This window comes from Leopardus geoffroyi, chromosome D1 (genome assembly GCF_018350155.1).
Source record: "Leopardus geoffroyi isolate Oge1 chromosome D1, O.geoffroyi_Oge1_pat1.0, whole genome shotgun sequence".
Classification (NCBI taxonomy): domain Eukaryota; kingdom Metazoa; phylum Chordata; class Mammalia; order Carnivora; family Felidae; genus Leopardus; species Leopardus geoffroyi.
This window is the reverse complement of record NC_059329.1, coordinates 53,240,754-53,261,624: the sequence shown is the minus strand read 5'-3', so window position 1 is coordinate 53,261,624 and position 20,871 is coordinate 53,240,754. Positions and strand designations below refer to the sequence as shown.

The window sequence follows — 20,871 nt, the reverse complement described above, 5'->3', positions numbered from 1 at the left end:
AGGTGTGCTGGCTATGTGCTGCGACTCAGCTTCTCCATGACCCTTGAGAAATTGTTCTGCCCCTCAGCTCCCCCCGGAAGGGGCTTTCTCCTTCTCCCTGGAGAATCCATTCAAGGGCCAAGCCCCAAACCTAAGTTTTATCATCAGCATGCCAATTCTCTGCAAAAAAGTGTGCAAAGGCCCTGCACAGATTTCTGATTCTCTATGGGCTTCTTATTCTGGGACCACATTATGAGATCATCAGAGGGAGGGGAGAGGCAGTCGGGCTGATTAATTGCACATCCCCTCCTGTGTCCGAGGCTTAAACCCGTAATTACCTGGGGCTCTTGCATTAGGCCTCCACTCTGGAGGGAGAGCTGGAGGAGAAAACTGGCACCACAGGTAGCAAGGACTGACTCCGGGCTCTGGAAATAGTGAGTCTCTCAGTTGTTACACTAACTCCCTCCATCCCACAAGAGCCCTGCAGATTTGCGAAGGTAGCAACTGCTTGTGTCCTCTTGCTCTGCCCAGGGCTCTGTGTCCGTAGAAAGAAGAAAGCTCTCAGGCGGCTGTGACTTGGTGATGGCCACACCAGCAAGTAAAGAGACAGGAGTTGCCAGGTTTATGTTTCCCTTCATGACCTCAGTTTTCTCCTCTGCACATTGGGGTGGTGTGAGGGTCATCCCAGGTAATCCACGCCTGAGGACTGCCTCTATGTATACACACACACACACACACACACACACACACACACACACGTTGAATTCAAAGTACTCTGTCAAAGGCTTCAAGTTCTGTAGTGTAATGATTGCAAAGCCCTTTGGGGAGGAATCGAGAGGGGTCCTTGCAGCAGACAAAGTTTGTTTCCAAAGGTATCCCAGAAAGGGATGCCCAGTTGCAAAGCAAGGGAGAAAGAAGTGGCTTTGGCAGAATTTCACTTATATCTCTGTGTATGCAAGCCTCAAAGAGGTGGAGGGAAAGGCCCATAATGATGGGAAAACCCTAACTGCCTGAAGCTGCCACCATTTCCAATAATTAAAGGCAGACTTAATAGATATTAGGGCCCTCTTTCCAGCAGCTGGGTGGTCAGGCAATTTTTATTTCAATAATTAGCTGCTGTAAGTCACACGGAGCTGGAGACAGATAAAGGCAGGGCAAGGCTCTCACGGAGCTAATTGTGCCCAGAGTCCTACACGCCTAATCAAGCCTTGCGCTGCTCGTATCCCTTTCATCCAAGGCCTCAAAGGACCTAGCCATCGGTAATTAAGTCTCATAAGTGCTGCAAGGGAAGGGATTCTCCTTGATGGTCTGGATGAAGAAGAGGCTGCTGGGGTGGAGGTGGGGCAGGCAGCCAGGTGGCTGGCCCCAGGATGAGGAAAGAGAGCAGGAACAGGCCCCAGCCTCCGAGCCTGGGCCCTTCAAGCCTTTGGCTACTGTGTACTCTATCCTTAGGCAGGAAAACTCGCAGACCTTGTGGCTTCAATGGCCACCTCCTGTTGAGTCTGGCTCAACCTGCCCCAAACTGGAGACAGCCCAGATGGCCACGGAAAGCCTTTCCAAATGTATCAACCTGGATGGTCTCTGGTCGATGTATTTGTTAGACACACAAGGTCAGGCAGGGGTCATTCAGATACCATTCTCCTAGAGTCCTAGAATTAGAGAGGAACATAAAGGATATTAGTCACCCAAGCCCCATCTGAAGCTTGGAATCCTGCTGTGAGTCCACATGAACACCAGTAAGGTTTTGCTTGATCTCGGATGATGGGGCATTCACTCCTGACACACTTCATCCTCTAAGCAGTGGCCTTCAAAGGTTAATAATAATAATAATAATAATAATAATAATAATAATAATTCTTTAATGTTTTATTTATTTTTGAGAGAGAGAGAAACAGAGCTCGAGCGGGGGAGGGGCAGAGAGAGAGAAGAAGACACAGAATCGGAATCAGGCTCCAGGCTCTGGGCTGTCAGCACTCACGGACTGCGAGATCATGACCTGAGCCGAAGTCGGACGCTTAACCGACTGAGTCACCCAGACGCCCCTTCGAAGGGTCTTTCTGATAGCAAAAGCTAGAATTTACTGATTTCCAGAGGCTTCTTGCTGGTCCTAACTCTGCCTTAGAACCTCGCAAACAAGCCTAATCCCTTGCCCTGCCCCCGCTCTAACCCCAGAATAAGATTTCTCTTTCTCAGGCTTCAGAAAGCAGTGGATCACAGTGGTAAAAAACACGAGCTTTACATCAAAAGCACAACCCAAAAAGAAAAAAAAAAAACTGATAAACTGGACTTCACTGAAATTCAAACCTGTGCTCTGTGGAAGACTCCGTTACTAGGATGAAAAGAAAATATTTGCAAACTGCATATCCAACAAAGGTCTAGCATCTACAGTACACAAAGAGTGCTCCAAACTCAACAGTAAAAAACAACAACAACAACAACAACAACAACAACAACGAAAACAAAAAACCCTCAAACAGCCCAATTAGAAAATGGCCAAAAGACATGAGCAGATATTCACCGGGGAGGATACACAGATGGCAAATGAGCACGTGAAAAGATGCTCAACATCACCGGCCGTCAGGGACATACAAATGAAAACTACAATATCCCCACGTACTCATCAGAGTAGCTAAAAGAAAAAAATAGTGATAACTCTAAATGCTGGCAAGGATGCAGAGAAACTAAAGTGCACACACATTTCTGGGAGGGATATAAATTAGTACAGACCCTCAAAAACACTTTGACACTTTCTCATGAAAATAAACACGCAATTACTGTACAATCTAATGACTGCGCTTTGAGAGTTTATTTCTCAGAAGTGAAAACTATGCTCACACAAAAACCTGTACAACAATGGTTGTAGAGGCTTAATTCATTATAGCAAAAACACTGGATAGTCCGGATGTCCTCCGACAGGCAAATGGTTAAATAAAGGAAACACCATGGAATACTATTCAGTGAGAAAAATGAATGACTAACGATACTGACTCTCTAGAGAATTATGCCGAGTGAAAAAAAAAACCACAATCACAAATATTATGTCTTATGTGATCCCATTTGTGTAACATTTTTGACATGACCAAATGTTGGAAATGGAGAACAGATCAGCAGCTGCAAGGGGTTAGGGATGGGGCAGGGGTGGGAAGGAGGTGGGTATGGCTATAGAAGGGCAGTGTGAGAAATTCTGTGGTGCTGGAAAGGTCCGCTATCTTGACTGGACACACTAAGCTACAGGTGATAAAACAGTACAGAAGTAAACACACACATACACACCAGTAGGACACATGCAAAACTGGGGAAATCTACATATAATGAATGCATTGTACCAATGCCCGCATCCTGGTTGTGATATCTGCTCTCCTACTGATGTTGTGCAAAATGTTACTGCTGCGGGAAACCTGGGTAAAGAGTACCCAGAATATCTCTGTATTATCTTTTACAACTGCCTGTGAGCTACAATTACCTTTACAGAAACTTCAATGATAACAATAGGTTTTGTGAGTCCAGAAGACCGGGGCTTGACCCCTGAACCTACTAGGTACTTCCTGTGCAACTCTGAACAAAGAAACTATCTGAGACTCAGTTTCCTCATCTGTAAAATGAAGATAGAGTCCAACATCTTACATGGCTGTCCTGAGGCTTACATGAGGCAAACCTTGGGAATGTTCTTTAATTCTGTACCTCGTGCATAAATAAGTATTCAATAAATAACGATAATAGATGTTACAAGATAATACAGGAAAAATGGCCCTGTGCCTTCTCCTAATTCAGTGCCCACTCACCTTCCTTCCACCCTGGCCATCCTTCTCCGAAAAAGTTCCTTTTGATCAAGATCACTCTTTAAAATACCAGGGTTAAAAGCTGCGATGCAGTGTCAGTATCAGCAATGCTCTGACATCTTAGTATTTCTAGCCACGTTGCCATACTTTACATGGGTTTGTTTTTGACCAATCATTAGCCACTCATTTTCTGTGTCATGTATTTCCCCCCAATAACGTAGCGAGCTGCTCAGATCCATAGTCACTTAACAATTCTTGATCATGTACTATGGGCAGGTACAACAAACACCACCGGTGTGGTATCACATAACAATCACAAAGTCCTTGGGATAACTGGGGAAGTTAGGTGTGGTGGGAGACTACTCTAGAAATGACACCTCCCTGTATTTCACCCTTGTGCAGTCTCCCACACTGACTCCCGGGTTGTCCATTTTGCACTGGCCGAGGGGCCCAGGGGACATTAGCAAACGGGATTCAGAAGCGTGAAATACCCTTGAGTTTTGGGTTTGCCTTCTCTGGCTACTTTTGGAAAACATCTATCATATAAAGAGACTCAGGCTGGCCAGCTTGTTGCTAGAGGCAGAGGGCTGAGCCTATGAGACCCCTGGAGATTGCAGCCTCATGAGTGAGCTCAGAGTAAAACTGGCTGAGCCACCTAGCTCTGCCCAGCCTAAATTACTGACTCTTAGAAACCAATAAATGGTCATTTTAAGCTGCTATGATTTGTGGTGGTATATTACATGGAAAGGCTAACTAATGCATATATTATAATTCCCATGTTACAGATGAGGAAAGTGGGGCTCAGATCATTGAATTACCTTTAAAAATAAGAGGAAAGGGCTCCTGGGTGGTTCAGTCGGCTAAGCATCCAGCTCTTGATTTTGGCTCAGGTCATGATCTCACGGTTTTTGAGTTTGAGCCCCCGGTCAGACTCTGCGCTGGCAGTGCGGGGCCTGCTTAGAATTCCGTCTCTCCCTCTCTCTCTTTCTCTCAAAATAAATAAATAAACTTAAAAAAAAAAGAGGAAATGTCATGAGAACAACAAGGATAATGGCTAATGTTTAAACAGTACTTCGGAGCTTATAAATTTCTTCTACATGTTTGTGTGATTTAAATTCATCAGCCTCTACTCTTTTTGGAAAGGTATCAACGTGATATTTATATTGTATTTATATTTCAGTAGTTGCTTAATTACATGCTCCAGACTGTATGGAGATAGGGATCACGTCCATCTCGTTCAGCATCGTTCAAACTTTGAGCCCTGCAAACAGTGGGCACTTAATAAATAATGACTGATTAACGGAACAAACACCTCTGAGTAACTATGTCATGGTCCTGTATAAGATAAGAGGACTGATGTTCACAGAGGTGAAGTTCCTTGTTTCAAAGTTGCACAGCTACCAAGAGGCAGGGCTTAGATGCAGCCTACGTCTTTTGACTCAAAGTGCAAAGGTTTGCCTTAAATTCTCTCCGTATCCCGAGGGTGAGACAGACAAGGAAATGAATAACTACCCCACAGTTAGGAGGGAATGTTGTTGGATGAATTCCACATGTTTAAGGAATGCCAATCCCCATGCTAAGAGGATTCTGATCAAACCAAGCTTCCAGCTGAAGCAAAAATATGTTGCAGCGTGAACCCCAGTGCCTGGGATCAAAGATGCCTGTTGGCACAAATCCCACGTCAGCGTGTACCATCCAGCCCCCAACCCCCACAGGGCACCCCAATCCAACACAAAACTCTCCAACAAACACAGGAACACTGAACAGCTCTGCCCTTGGCCCTAGGCCAGGCCACGTGCTCCTTAGTGAGGGACCAGCAGATATGAGGGATGAGCCCTTCAATCTCCTGCTCCAGGAGCCCCCTTCCTTCTACCTGGTCTTTCCCCACTGCCCACGACACAGAGATGATATTCTCAGAATGCTCTTATCGGCTCTGCCCTGGGAGCCCCAGATTCTAGCCGAGGAGGTTCTGTTTACCCTCCCAGCCACCACCAGGAACAGAGGAAGGACACAGTACACCTCCTAGGCTGCCCCGGCACGACGGTGGGCTCACACAGACTCAGCAGAGCCTCTCCACCTTCCCACAGAGCCCTGGGCCTGTCTTCTCCGTGGGGAAGCTCTGGCCTTTGGCCCCTCTGCTGGCTAGTGTTACACATGGCTCACTGCAGTCCTGGCTTCTTGGGGCCACTCACTTTGTTCTCTTGATTGTGGCTCTATATTCGGTTTCATTAAGAAACTGCTTGTCACTCTGTTAATTCTGGGGGTTTTGGGTTGTTAACCTCAGTTCACTGTAGCAGTCTTTCTGGCTCTTCCAGCCAGGAGAGGAAGTAAACCGGGGCTATGCACTCCTCTCCAGGGCTGGAACGCAGCGGGGTCACGGCAGCAGGGGCCCAGCCTGGCCCGTACTAGCCAGCACCAGCCCAGATTTGTCTAGTACGGTGTTTCTAATGCAAAGTCCCTTCTCATCTCAAAAAAGTCATGGAGGCCCCGAATGCTGAATGCATATCCTCTCCATCCCCAGCTTACAGAAGAGGACATTCCCAGGTAGACGGAAAGTCATACGTAGTAGCTAAGAACCAGACTGCTAGGGTTCAAATCCCAGCTCTATCACTGCCCAGCCGTGTGCCCTGCACATGTTACTCAACCTCTCTGTGCCTCTTACGTGAAGTAGTTATAGTCACTGCCCCTAGCAGACAGGGTTACTGGGTGGACTGAATAAGTTAATATGTGGAAAATACTTAGAACAGACTTAGCACTTGGCTGCTATGATGATGATGATGATAAGATATTTCATTCCAGCCCAGGTGCAGCTCTGGATTTCTCTACTCAACACATACTGCTGCCTTCAGACAAAATGCCCCTGTTGAGCATATATATTCATTCATTTAGTCACTGAACAAACATATACTAGGAACCCACGATGTGCCCAGATCTACGCTGGGGTGCAAGGTGACAAGGGTTTCACTATTGTCCCAGAAAGACAGAAAACACACCATTGTTTTAACTGGTGTTAAACTGGCATTCCGGTTTGAATCTCAGCCTTGCATTTACTAGGTATGAGCCAAGTCACATGGGGCCTCACTTTCCTGATCTGGAAGATGGGGAGTTATTTATACCCCTGCCATCCTGCCTTTTGTGAGGACCCCCATGGTCATCTGGGGGCCTGGACAGAGGGCGAGTGACGGTGTCTTCCTGAGCCCCGGCTCTGCTCCAGCTCCGGCTCGCAGGAGAGGAGTGGTCCCTGAAGCAACGGCCTGTGCACAGTCAATGTGCAGTCCTGTGCTTCCCCAGAAACTGGAACTCTCTTCAGAGAGAGGGTTTTAATTGGCTTAGGCTCTGTGCCCACTCCAAGGGAGCATCACAAAGCAGGGATTAGCCCCCTAGGAGGGCCAGGCCCCACAGACAGGCCAAGTGGCTGGAAACCAGCCTGTCTGCCTCGACCTCCCAGTGTTGCTCCAGAGATGGGCTGCCTTTCCCTCTCTTCCCATCCCCTAAGGGCAAGGGAATGGTGTTTAAATCAGACCCTTGAGCTGAAAAGCAAATGGGAAGGGCCTACAGATGATGTTTAGCACAATCTAGAAAAAGCTCAGGCTTAAAGTTCACAGTTTGTGACAAACAATTGGATTTACCACCCCTGGGGCTGCACGGAGAAAACATAATGCTGGGGTCTTTCCTGTACTGGGCACTTTATAGTTTATATGTCACTGCCAATCACACTACTTCTGTTCACACTGTCCTGCTCTGAGAAGTAGGTTTTATATCTTTATTTCAGCAAGGAAGTGTGACAGGCAGACAGGGATGTGGGGTGCTGGCTTAGGAGAACTGACTTTGATAAGTGGTTTTGTGATCCCAGGCCAATGACAATAACATCTAACATCCGAATGATGAATACAAACCAAACAGTCGGTCTCATTTACGGGGCACCGAGCACGCGCCTGATAATACTTGTTGGCCAAATTATTGCCATTTTATATAATTTGTGGCTCAGAAGGGGCAAGGATTTGCCCTAAGTCACACAGCTTTACAAGGGAGCTAGGATTCAGAGCCCCACATGGAGAGTCTCATCTTTTTGAGCTGTATCTCAGAGCTGATCTGATAAAGATCAGTTGTGTTCAGAGGTTAGAAGTGTCACAGGAACAGGTGGGTGTAGCTTTGAAACTGTGAAGCACTATGCAAATATTTGTTATTCTTGTTGAGGAAATTAAGGCTTCGAGAGGTGAAACGATACGTCTAAGGTCACCCAGCTGGCAAAGAGCAGACCGGGACTTGATCCCAATGTTCTAATGCCCACTGTCCCTTCCACTGGGCTGCAGCTGCCATCTGGAACACCTGCCTACACAGAACAAGGGCTACATATCTGCAGGAGCAATCAGGCTGATGATATTTAAATACGTGGCTATCTGAAAAATACAGCGACAAGCAGTTGAGAATAAATGCCAAACCTTTAACTGGTTAGGAATACCACCTGGGGGCACAGAGATTTGTCAGCCTGACTGACGCTTCCTGCTTTCATGCAATGTGCAGAGACACTCATGCAGAAGCAAGGCAGGCTGCGAGCTGGCAACAGTGAGCGGGAAGAGGGCCACACGGCTTAGAAAACAGCACTGGCATCCAGTGCCTCACTCATTCTGTGTCGCATCCCTCTGAAGGGAAGATTTGTTATTCCTGTTTTCTTGATGAGAAGCCAAGGCCTGGAGAAGCTCAAGACTTATCCAAGGTTGCACAGTAATAAATGCCTGAGCTGGAATCTAAACCCACAACTGTCTTAGTCTAAAAATCTTGACTCCGTCACCTGCCCATCTCTGCTGTCCACGCCACCTTTGCTGCTTGGGAGGGAGGTGGTAATGTGTGTCTGGTGCTCTGGAATCTTAGTCCCTTGGTCCGTTCTCCTTGGAACCTGCTGGCTCACATGTCTACTTCTGTGCATCATCTTTCCCCCACTGCCAGCATGACCCTGTGTTGCACACAAGGAGCCCTGAGATGGTCTTTGTTCATGGTCCTATCCCGAAGGACTGCACTGTCTAGCAGGGGAGGCTGAGCCAGAAGTAGATAATCTCCATTCAAGATCCTGCAGAGGGGCGGCCTCGTGCAGTCTGGAGGTGGGGGAGGAGTCAGGCTGGCTTCCTGAGGGCACTGATACTTTCAAGGGTCTGGGCTGCAGGGGGAATCTGCCAGTCATTGGGAAAGGGGAAGAAGGGGAAGGAGTGGGGTGTCAGGTACCAAGCCCTGACCCCTGTGCCAACCAGGGCACTACTTGTTTTTTATCCGATTCACATATTGGGCCTCCATTTAGGGTTTCATTTAAGCAATCAGATCCTTGGCCAAAAACAAGTTAGAAAACCAGTGCCTTAAGACATATTCTCAGTTTAGATTGGCCCAAAAGAGTGTTTTATATAGTACTGGCTTATCAGCCTGGCATAACTTGAGTCATCTCTTCTTCCTATTTTCTCATTTTAAAAGTCTATCATAAATGGCTAATTTATTCCTTTCCATGTATCTATTGATTATCCGTTATGAGCCAGAAACCATCTCAGGAGCTGGAGATATAGAAAAATACATCTGTTATCCTGTTTGCATCCTTCTACCCTGCTGGAGCTTCTTCACAGCTTTTGAGGTGATTGTTCTAAGAAGAAAATCAGACTATAATCATGTCCCTGTGCACAACCTTCAATGGTTCCCCATTGCCTAAAGTGTTGCTATTCCAAGTGCAGCCTTGAACTACATACAGGTCAGCAGCACCCTGATTTCCAGGAGCTTGTTAGAAATCAGAATCTAAGGCGCCACCTCAGACCTACTCTTAGCAGAATCTGAAATCACATCCCCAGGTGATTCATGACTTTGGGATCTGAGACTCATAGGACTATAGGATGTTAACATGGCCCTTCACACCCTGATACCTGTGTTACCTGTACTGTCTCATCTCCACCCTCTTTTCTCAGACATATCATACTCAGTGTCAGACTGCTCAGCCCGCCTGTCCTCTCCTGCCTCCAAGCCTTTGTACCCATGGGGCCCTCTGCCTAGAACACTCCTCCCCCCACACTGGCTGCCAGCTACAATTCCTTCCCTTCCCGGAAAGCAGACTCAAATCCTACTGGAGCTTCCTCAGATCCCTTCTCCCCTCCCACCTGCCAGATGACTTCATTGCCCCATTATCCCATCACTTTCCAGCCAACCCAACGTCTGAGCATCTGTTAGAGAGCTCAGTGCTCTGGAATTCGTGTCTGTCATTTAGGTGGATGCCTGTCTCCTTCAAAAGATGAGGAGCCCTGAGGCAAGGGATGGGCCTTTCCTTCTTTATATCCACCCAATCTCTGTGCTGCCAATCAGTGGGGATGCAGACAGGATTCAGAGTTTGCCCTGAGGAGCACCCGTCTGGCGGGGCAGACTGGCTTTCAAAGCTATGAAGGCCAATACGTGTTCTCGATACAGGTTTGTGGCGATGAAGATGGTCACTGAGCTGAGCCATTTTCAAGGCCAATGGATCCAGGGGCCTTTGCTCTTTGGGCAACTGGTCGCTGGATCCCCTTCCTCATCTCTCTTCCCATCAGACCTGATCATCATCCCCCAAAGGGGCATGCCTGGAAAGGGATGATCTTCCTCTTTTGTAAGTAAAGCAAGGAATCGGTGGCCAAGTGCTATTATTCCCATCCTGTGCACCAGGGGGCAAGTGAATAAATTAATCAAAGTCCCCAGTGACAGCATGAGGACTAATTAATTAATTAAGGAAATTCACTACTTAATATATCCATGGAACATTTACCGAATGCCCATGTTGTGCCAGGCTATTGAACTAGATATCTGGGACACAAAGATGTGTGACTTCAGCTCCCCGCCCTCAGCTGAGGTCAACCTCTCAGCTCAGAAGAGGCACCTTTGAGAGTCTGGAGGACTGGGGTCTATTGCTTACCGCCCCGCTAAGTCACCCCACTTCTTAGACCTTCATTCTCCTCATCTGTAATATGGGGATTTACAATCCCTGTGTTGTCTTACAAACTTGAGAGGCTCAAACAGAATCACAAATCAAAGTGCCTAGTAAACTGTAAAGTGCTATACCACTGAGGTAGACTACTGCAAGTGGCCAACCCCAGAACCTTCTCCACCCCCTTTCCCAAGCTAAGGCAGCCCAGTTTTGTTTGGGAAATCAACATGCTCCGCCCCAGGCAACATATCATGATTTCGCAAAGGCAATCAAGCCCATTTTCTCTTTGGCAGATGCTCTATTTCCCAGCTTCCCTTACACTAATGATAACCATACGACCCAGTTCTGGCTACCAGACGACAAAGGAAGTCCACTGGCAGAGGAAGCTTCTTTTTTTTTGTGGGGGGAGGTGTTGTAGGGGACATAACCCATCTCCTTCTTATTCTTGTCTTAAACATGGTGGCCATCTTGGGACCATGAAGCAACAGGTATGAGGACCGAACAATCACTTTGTAAGGATGGTGGAGTGGACCCACGTTCCTTTCTCACGTTCTCAGTTCCTGAGGTACCCACCCCACTCAAGGCCCCATCCTCCTTCTCCTGTGTGGTGGCTACAGCCTCTAACCAGATGCTGTCTGATGATAAACTCTGAGGGTCAAGCTGCTTAGATGGAAAAGTACGGGGAGCTGCTGATACTGCAAACAGGTAGTTATGGTCCTATGTGGAAAGTCTTTGGAGCAAACAAGAGGGGGGCCCCAGCCAGGTGGGAACAGATTAGAAGCAGAAAAAGCTGGGGAAGGGGTTGGAACTATCCCCTTGTCTCTGTTTCATAGGTGCAAATCTCATCTGCACAATTGTCCCAAAGACAGGGGTCATGCTGTCTCCTCTTAGAGCCTCCACGGCTCTGAACTCAATAAACACCAACTCATCACAATGAACATGAGTGTGTCTACTGAATGGGGCACATCTCTTGCCTCATTTAGTTCTATCAAGAGCCCTTATTTTATAGATAAGGACACTGAGAGTGCAGAAGGTGACATGACTGGCCCAGGGTCGCATACTTGAATCAAGGCCAGGCCCAGTCAGGTCTTCCTCATGGAAGGCCAGTGCTGTCCAACATGGTGGCCACTAGCCACGCACAGCTGGTTAGATTAAAATTTCAAATTAAAACGGCATAAAATGCCGTTCCCCAGTCACACCAGACACATTTCAAAAGTACAAAAGCCACATGTGGATACAGTGCAGACACAGAACATTCCCATCACGGCAGAAAGGGCTGTGGGGAAGCATGGGTTCAGAAGCTTGGGTTAATCAGAGACTAATCCATAGGTTCCCGCCTGGAGAGGGTACAGGGGTCATCCCTGCACAGTGATCCAAGCATGGGGTCCGGAGGCAGACAGCCTGGATGTTTGGGTTGAGGAAGAAGAAAGGAGGGGAGAGAATGTTCTCTGAGGGCTTACGGTACACTGGTCCCTGGGCGGCGTGCCTTACATCTGCTAGCTCACGTAGCCCTCATGCCAACTCTACACCATGCCGCTTATTAGTCCCGTGTGTCACGTGGAGAAACTGAAGCTCCGGTCTGCGAAAAGACTTGTGTAAGGTCACACACCCGGATCTGACTCCAAACCCAGGCCCGTCTGCCATGCCTCTCTCCTCTAGGGTGCCAGGTTTGAAGGCACTTCCTCCCCTCTTTACTTTCTGAAGGGAAGAGATGAATCTTTTCATCAAAGGAGAACCAAATTCCACTAGTGGTGGGGGTGGTGGGGTGGGTGGGCATTGCCCACATAGGCCCAGAGGCAGGCCCCTTCAGGGTAGTTCTGACTGTCTCCCTAGCCTGGGAGGCCAGGTCATAGGGCAAACTCATTTTTTCCTGGGCCTCCCTTCCTAGGCTGGGCTGTTGTTATCAGAGACCTCTGTAAATCAGGCCCCAGTCACCCCTGGAGACTCCAGACCACGGGGGATGAGCTCCTGCTGTAAAAAGATCAAGCTGTTCAGGCTCTCCCAGGGAGCTTGTGGAAGCTTCAAAGGCTGAGGCCTGATTTACGAGACTGCTGGCGGCTCCATGCTGTCCCGGATCAGTGCCTGCACACCAGCTCCAAGCTGTGCAACAGTCCAGGGTTGGGTCAAGAGATCGGAGGCCAGACCCGGCTCAGGGCCGGGCCTGTTCTTTCTTGCACACGTGATGGCTTGGAGTTAGCCACACCTGGTGGCAGATGTGTCTCTCTCCAAGCTCTGGATCGGCCTGGGCATTGTTGGTCCTGCCTGATAGAAGATGAGGAGAGAGGGTGAAAAAGTAGGGCCTGGCCACTCTTGGAAATGGGGTCCAGCTGCCGTCAGGAAGCTCAGCCTACAGAAGCTGCCCTGTGGCTTGGCTCCAGTCTTCATGGCAACCCTTCCAGGGAGCTGTGACTCTCCCCTCTTTATAGGAGGAAGTGTAAGTTCAGAGAGGTCAAGTGATGTGCCCAGGTAGTAAGCAGCAGGGCTGGATTTGAACCCAGGTCTGCCATCAACATCCCTGCTTCTTGTAGCCTGCAGAATGCACAGTGCCCCATGCTTGGCAAGTCTTTCTTGACAATCCAAGAACAACACTCACCACTTATTAATCTCATAGGAAGGATGCATTTCTTTATATCCTCCCAAGCTCTTTCATAAGTTTGCATGAGCGAGAAGAGACTGTCTGATCCATCCCTGGGAAGCGGTAAAATGAAATGAGCCCCCTTGCCAGGGTGGACATCTGGGCCTGCAGCCTGCCAGGAATGCCGTGGGCAGGGTGACTTCCTGAGGTGTCTTCCAGCCTGCAGCCCCTACAGGGACTGGCCTGGCCCTCCTCACGGGAGGGGAGCACACTCCCCACTGCTTACTGAAGCCTATTTCTGCAGTTCCAAACAATCGCACTTCTGCTTGCCAGGTAAACACACCCACCAAGGAGGTGCCAGGACAGCCAGTTTTCACAGTTTCTCTCGGTAACCTGGCAAAGTAAGTATTTTTACCTGATTTGCAGAAGCCCAGAGGGGTCAGTGCCCACAGCTAGTAAGTAGCAGAGCTGGGGTCCCGCTGTATTTGCTTCTAGCCCCGTATGCCCCCATCGTAGCATCTAGTCTCTAATGACTGGCCGGTGTTGGTTCACCCTGTGAAGGTCTAAGATGTGCCCCACGACCTGCTGCCTCTGCTTCCCTGCCAGCTGGTGACTCACATCAGAGTAGATGTCACAAGCATGGATTCTACAGTCAGAGCCTGGGTCTGGATCCCAACATGGCTTCTTACCAGCTGTGTGACTTTCTAGAAGCAACTTGACCTCTCTGAGTCTGTTTCCTTTTCTGCAAAATCGGGATACTGCCCGTGTGTCTCAGGGACCTGTTGTCATGAGAATCATCTCCAGGAAGCCTGTAGCACTACACCAGCTTTTGCTAAGCAGTGGACAAATGTTGACTGTCACCATCACTTTGCTTCCTCTGATGGGCAGTATGGGGCCGACACTGAGTCCACAGTCAATGAAGAAGGCCTGCTGTTTAACATGGAGATATACCCGGATGATGCACTGCCAAAGTGTTGGGTAAAACCGCTGTTGTTACGAGGGAAATTTCCAGATGGAGCTCATCAACACAATCGGTCCAAGAGCCCAGGCCTCTAGGGAGTCCCCTCTACCCCCCCCCAGTTTGCAGCTCCCTTGCCTACAAGGCCCACCCGAACCAGGAAAGCGCCAACTCTCCCCTTCCCCTCCATGTGCTTCAGACCTCCCCTGTGATCTTTTTTTCAGGACAGCAAAGCAGCTGTCTGGACGACACCCAGGGCAGCCATTCCTTGGGAAATGCAACCTCCCTCCCCCAAGGCTGGGATGCCAGAAGGACAAACCCAGCGGAACATATGGATCCTCAGCCCAGTAAAGTCAACAGCTGGCCCACTGGCTGACTTCTCCGTTCTTCAGAATATTCTGGCAACGAGAAGACACAGTCTCAGCAACTTACAGAAAATTTCCCAGGATATCCCAGTCTCTAGGGGAATACTTTGTTCCTTTCTCACACATTTAAATCCCTCTTCTTGGAAGAACAATTATTCCAAGAGGCACACACACACATTTTTAATTTGTTCCTGTGTGTGATTAAGTAAAATTTCATTGATAAATCTAATAATAGCAATAACTAACATTTCCATATATGCCAAGTGAAAAGTACCTATTAGAGTTGTCATCTCACGCAGGCCTCACAACATCACTTGAGATGGGGCTCTATTATCCCCATTTTACAGATGAGGGAACCACAAAGGTGGGCTGACGGGGGCAGAGCAGGCTGCTCATCGGTGGTGCTTATCTGAAGACCCCAGAGCCCGGGATCCCACTCCCTTCCCAGTGCCTCCTTCCTGCACTGGGCTGACGGGGTGAACCAGCTAGAGAGGTTTTTGATCCTCAGGTATGTTGTTGTTTTTTTTTTTTTCCTTTGGGCCTGTAAGGTTGACAAAGACAGGTTCTTTTTCACCACTGGAGTCTGTGACCCTGGAGGTTCAGGAAGGAACCCAGGGTTGTTCGTGCACTTTCTAACATGAACCACCCGCCAGCTTTCCGGGGTAGCTCAGCCCCTGCCAGGCATCCCGTCCCCTGGGCCTGGCGCCCGGGAACCAAGCCTCAGAGTTCAGCTCATTCCCTCCAGCACAGACACTTGGAAACTGACATTTCCCACATTTTCCCCGCACAAAAGGCAGGTTGTATTTTTGTCCTCTTCAAAATATGCTAAAGGAATTTCTTGTTCCTCCTGAACTTTCTCCAAAAATAAATAGAAAAAGTGAACGCCATTTTGCCCTGTAAGCTGAGAAGAGAAAAATCAACACTTGGGGTGGCATTTCCAAGATGATACAGGAGACTGAATATGCGGCTGGCTCTGTCTCAACACCGTTTGGCAACCTCGGGGATACAGTACACAGTATTTCTCACCCCAAAATTCCTCATCGGGTTTACGTGCACCTGCTCCTTTTTTCTTTGAAACCAGATCTGAAACAGGTAAGAGGCCTTCATAAATGAACACTGCCTGGATGGGACATCTGCGTTAACAGACCAACCACACACACCCACATTAAACATAAAAATATACAGGTAATTTAGTGAAACAAACAAGACAGGGGCTCAAGATAAACTAAACTGGTAGCATAAAGGTTGGGCCCAAGGAGAGGAAGGAAAGTATTTATCCCATAACCCCTGCAAAGAGCTGAGCGTAATTTTCATGGTGCAGGGATTATTCTCAACTCACAGAATCGCCCGTCCTCAGGATGGTCTGTCCAGACCCCTGTGTCTGCACCTTCAAAAGCCTCCATGTGAGTCTCCTGTGTCTCCTCCGCCCCACTTCCCAGCTCCGTGAGAATCATCTTTCACAAACACTGTTTGATCAACTCTCACCCGGCTTCTCTTGTCCTCAAAGCCAACCCCCTAGCTCTGCCCCCAGGACCCTACTCCCAACCAGGCCCCTCGCTCCTGGCAGCCTCCTCCCTCACCTCTGCTCATCACTCCCCTGGAATGTGCTTCAAGCAAGGCACCTGGCTGTGTGCTGTGCTCCACTCAGGACAGTCAGAGAACCCCCAGGTAGGAATCAGGGGGCTCAGCTACCATCCACTCCCACCCATTCTCCCAGGAGGCGGGGAAAGCCAGACAGACGCTTGACAGAGAAGCATCTCACACTTGTTCCCACCCCTCCAGGAAGGAGGGCCTCACCACTCCCACAAGGAAGAGGAGCAGAAAGGGGTCAAGGCCGGCAGATGGAAGTCTGCATCCGTCCCCATCTTCCCCAGTTCCAGCTGTGCCATGCTGGGCAAGTGACAGGCCCTCTCTGGGCTCAGACCTTCCAAGTCCTACCTCAGAGCCATTGAAAACATCATGAACATCATCCTCGTTATCTCAAGACAATGTCAGTGTGAAAAGAACATGGTGTTGGTTGTAGCTAGAAAGACCCAGGTTCTAATTCCAGCTTCAGAACTTGGGGAAATGAGTGAACTTCTCTGAACTTCACTTTCCCCAGATGTAACATGGGAATATAGACTCCCTCCAAGGGTGACTGTCTGGACCGAATAAGATGAAACCTGTAAGAAAGGCTTTATAAACTGTTTCATTGGTACGAATGTATGCATTTACTCTGCTGAGCTAAAGACTGCCTCCTGGTAATTCACCCTGTGGCTGCACGTGCCTCAGATATCACACAGCAATGTTCCAGTCTTGCCATTGGGGCCCCTGGGCCTTCCCGCCTCCTGTATGAGCAGCTTCATTCATCCCTCAGCCATTCCTGGGGCAGGGCAGGGGGTGTCTATGGTGTGCTTCTGGCAGCACCCGGGCTCCCCTCCTGGTGGGTCTGCATTTGAGAACGTGCTGCTGGGATTTTCTTCTTTGGGGATATAGCCCCAGTGCCTTTGCATCAGCCCTCCTCTCCTTTGCAAGGCCTCCCTGAAGTCTCCTTGTGGAGTAACCCATCTCACAGGTCATGCCCTTTGACTTGTCATGCCTCATGCCATGAATTTAAGGTCTGCGGACACTTAAGTCATAGACTTGGTGTCCTCTCTACCTGTGTGACCCTGAACTGATCATTCCCCCTCCCACAGGACCTTGCTCCCCTGGAAGGAGAATGAAGGGATGGACAATGGCATCATTAGACCTATGAATTGGAACTATTACATGCAGATTTTTACCAATTGAATTTGACTTTAATTCCTCATCTACTTTCCCCTTTAACTTTTTATCAGAGCTTTCCAGGGATTTAGAAAGGACCTGGACTAGAGTCCTTCACAGTTGACAGCCTGTGCATCTACGTGCTCTTTAACGTTGGGGCTGGGTCCTTGGAGACCTTTTTAATCCTTATGTCAAGCTCAAACTGGCAAAGGCCATTGTTGTTTCCCACATATCTGACAGACAACACAGACAAGCCTGCGACCACAACTTGGCTCTTGTCACTCTGTACCCTTGTATCTGCCTAATGAACGCCTGTACTGCAACCCTCACGGGCACCCATATGGGTTTTAATGATTACAGAGCACTCTGGTTCTCATGCATGTGTGCGGCCATTTGCTGCCCTCAGGAGACACTGTCCACAGAATTTTAGCAGCAGTAAAGGGCCACCTGGTTGACCACTTTCATACCAGGGCCGATGTTAGTCCCTTTAGCAACCTTTCCTTGGTTCTTTCAGATGGAGCAGGGAGAATGCCACTTACCTCCTTTCCACCAGTTTCCCTGTCTATAAAATGGGGGTGGGGGCTTCTGCGCACATCAAATAACATCACCAGTGTGACAGAACAGCATCTATAGCACACAGTAAGCACTTAGTTTTGCACTTCTCACAACTCTGTCAAAAACAAAAAAACAAAAAAACAAAAAAACAAAAACCTCATCACCCTTAGCTCCCTGCCCCCTCCTACACATCAGTGACATCTGGTGGCAGATCAGGGCAACCACAGGTGTGGGTACCCGAAGCTCCAGACCCTTCAGGAGCCTAGCCCCTCTCCTTTCAGGGATCGCAGGGATCACAGCAGTGCTGGCCAGGATGTCTGAGGATGCACGCACTTCCAGATTTACCATCTAACTTCATCCCCACTCCAGCCTTTAAAGGTGAATAGGTTAGTAACAGTAATGAAGGGAGGATCAGAGCCAGTGGTGGAACATGGAGAAGACAGTAAATTGCTTGAGATCAGGGAGTTTCCCACCATACCCCTACACCTATGACACTGCTTGGAACACAGTAAGTGTTCAGTAAATATTTGTAGAAGGAACGACAATTTTAGAAAACTCTAGACCATGCAAGTCCCTTTCCAGTTCAGAAGTCCACGTGGTGAAGGGGCTTGCTCCAGGGGACACAGTGACAATACCACTCCCATGAACAGGTTTAACAGGATGCGCTCCCCATTTCCTCCCCAGGGGTGTGCACGAGTTCCCAGCCCTCCACCCTCCTTAACTGGAAAGGGATTCTGCCTGGGGCCTCGGTCCCTCTTCTCTAGGCCCCTTCCCACTCCCAGGAAAGGTCACGGCAGACAGGTGCATGGCAAGGCTCAAGGACTGAAAAGCAAGAGGCATGCAGGTGGTGGCTTGGGGGCGGGGGGTATTTTGCTGAGAGAGGGATGAAAAGTGGTCCCGGTCTATGTTATGAACTTAATGTTAATTTGTGTGTTGCAACCTAATCCCCATTGTGGTGTTATCAGGAGGCGGGGCTCTTGGAAGGCGATGAGGTCACGAGGGTGGGGCCTCACAAAGGGGAACTGTGCCCTTATAAGGGACCCCACAGGGCCGCCTTGCCCTTTGAGCCATGTGAGGTCACAGTGAAAAATACATCTATGAACCACAAAGTGGGCTCTCACCAGACAACGGATCTGCCAGAAGGTTTTGATCTTGGACTCCCAGCTTCCCGAACTGTGAGAAATAAATTTCTGTTGCTTATAAGTCACCCAGTTCATGGCATTTGGTTAGTCGCCCAAGCTGACTAAGACAAGGAAAAGCAAGAGAATGAGTGCAGGAGAACAGTTACCTGAAATGAGAGATTGGGGTGGGGGCCCCACAGGCCTTCAAAGATAGTATCATGTTCTGTTTCTTAAGCTAGCTGGTAGGGAGGGAACACGAGAATTTATCATTATTCTTTAAATTGTACACATTTGTGGGGCGCCTAGGGGCTCAGTCTGTTAAGTGTACGACTTCGGCTCAGGTCATGATCTTGTGGTTCATGGGTTTGAGTCCTGCATCGGGCTCTGCGTTGACAGCTCAGAGCCTGGAGCCTACTTCGGATCCTCTGTCTCCCTCTCTCTGCCCCTGCCCCTGCCCCGCTCTCATGCATGCTCATGCACGCACACTCTCTCTCTCAAAAATAAATAAACATTGAAAACACGTGTTAATTGTACACATGTGTTATAAATACTTGTCACTATGAAAGAGTATAATTATGGAAAGACTTCATAGAAATCTTTTAAAAGAGACATTGAAGCTGATGTCTGTAAGTGCAGGAGAGGGGGACACAGAAAAAGCAGATTTCAACAAGTTTTCTTATGGATTTGGTGTCTCCTACAACATCTAAGGAATGTAAGTGGAAGTCTCAAGCTACTCTGAAAGTATTTCTATTTATTGGACAGTGTCTTGACCTCGGCATACCCCAGGGCTGGCACACAGGGTCACGGCTTTATAACCCTTGTGTTAACTTGACTTTGAAACCTACTGACAAGGCCGAGAGGCTCTTGAGCAATGGAAGCGGAATTTAAGAAGCAGCTGCATCCCATAGCGCTGAGTAATCCTGAACAGGTGCCTTCGCTTCTCTGGGCTCCTTGTATTACGTGGATCAACGATATTCGTCGCCTCACCTCCCTTCCAGGGCTGGTGTGAGGATTAAATGAGAACATGCAAATGAAGGTGCTTTGTAAAGCAGAAAACACGGTGTGACTGTAGGATGACTATTACCATAACTACTCCTGGCAGAAAAGTACTCTAAAAATGACATAAAGTGCCCCCCAAAATGTGAGGCATTTGTATTATGACTGGGCATAACTTTCAGCCAAGGTTCTCTGGAACGGAATCAAGTTCTCATACTACTCCAGCCAAAACAGGTGGAAAGTACAGTTAGCAGCTGCCTTCCAGATCCACAAGATTTACGATGAAAGGCCGCACAGCACCATGGCTACAGACCGACTCCATGCCCGACAGTGTGTGTTCATATCCCAACACCACCACTGACTTGTGGGACAAAGTATGACCTTGGGCAAACGACGTCACCTCTCTAAAACTCAGTCAGCTCTCTCGTGTGTCCAATGGGGAAAATAATAGCTAATTCACACAGCTCTTAGGAGGATTAAATGAGTTAGTACGTAAAGTGCTTTTGAAACAGTGCCTCGTATAGAGTAAACCCAATATTAGCATGATATAGCTTTCATGTCCTGAGGGGGAAAGCTAACCAGAAAGAAATAGGCAACAGTTGCAGTCATCAGTTGGAAAGCTGGGCTAGACACTTGGAAGGACCTTCTGGCGAAGCTGCATAGTGTTCATCATGGAATTTGGAGGATCTGCAGTTAGCACCCTCTTGGCCAACCGTGGGCTGGTGAGATGGAGACCTTTACAGCAAGCCGAGGCTCCAACACTCTTCAAAATTACAAGCGGTAGGACCCTGGGTCCAGTAGGAGCCAGAGCTGAGCTAGCTAAAGGCTTGGAAAATGCTGACAGATGATCTACAGCCTTGTCCCCTCGGTGGACCTGTA

General features: G+C 48.6%; 1 protein-coding gene across 6 annotated transcripts in view; it reads right to left on the bottom strand.

Annotated features, from left to right (window-relative positions):
- The window catches only part of TENM4 (teneurin transmembrane protein 4), a 2,911,279-nt gene that overhangs the window by 396,954 nt on the left and 2,493,454 nt on the right, over positions 1-20,871 (bottom strand). The window contains exon 1 of one of the 6 annotated variants that reach the window (XM_045483837.1): positions 4,577-4,595. The exons of the other annotated variants lie outside the window; for them this stretch is intronic. The gene's annotated coding sequence lies outside the window, so the exon portion shown is untranslated. Of the gene's footprint in view, positions 1-4,576; positions 4,596-20,871 lie in introns of those variants that run through there. 6 annotated transcript variants of the gene reach the window in all.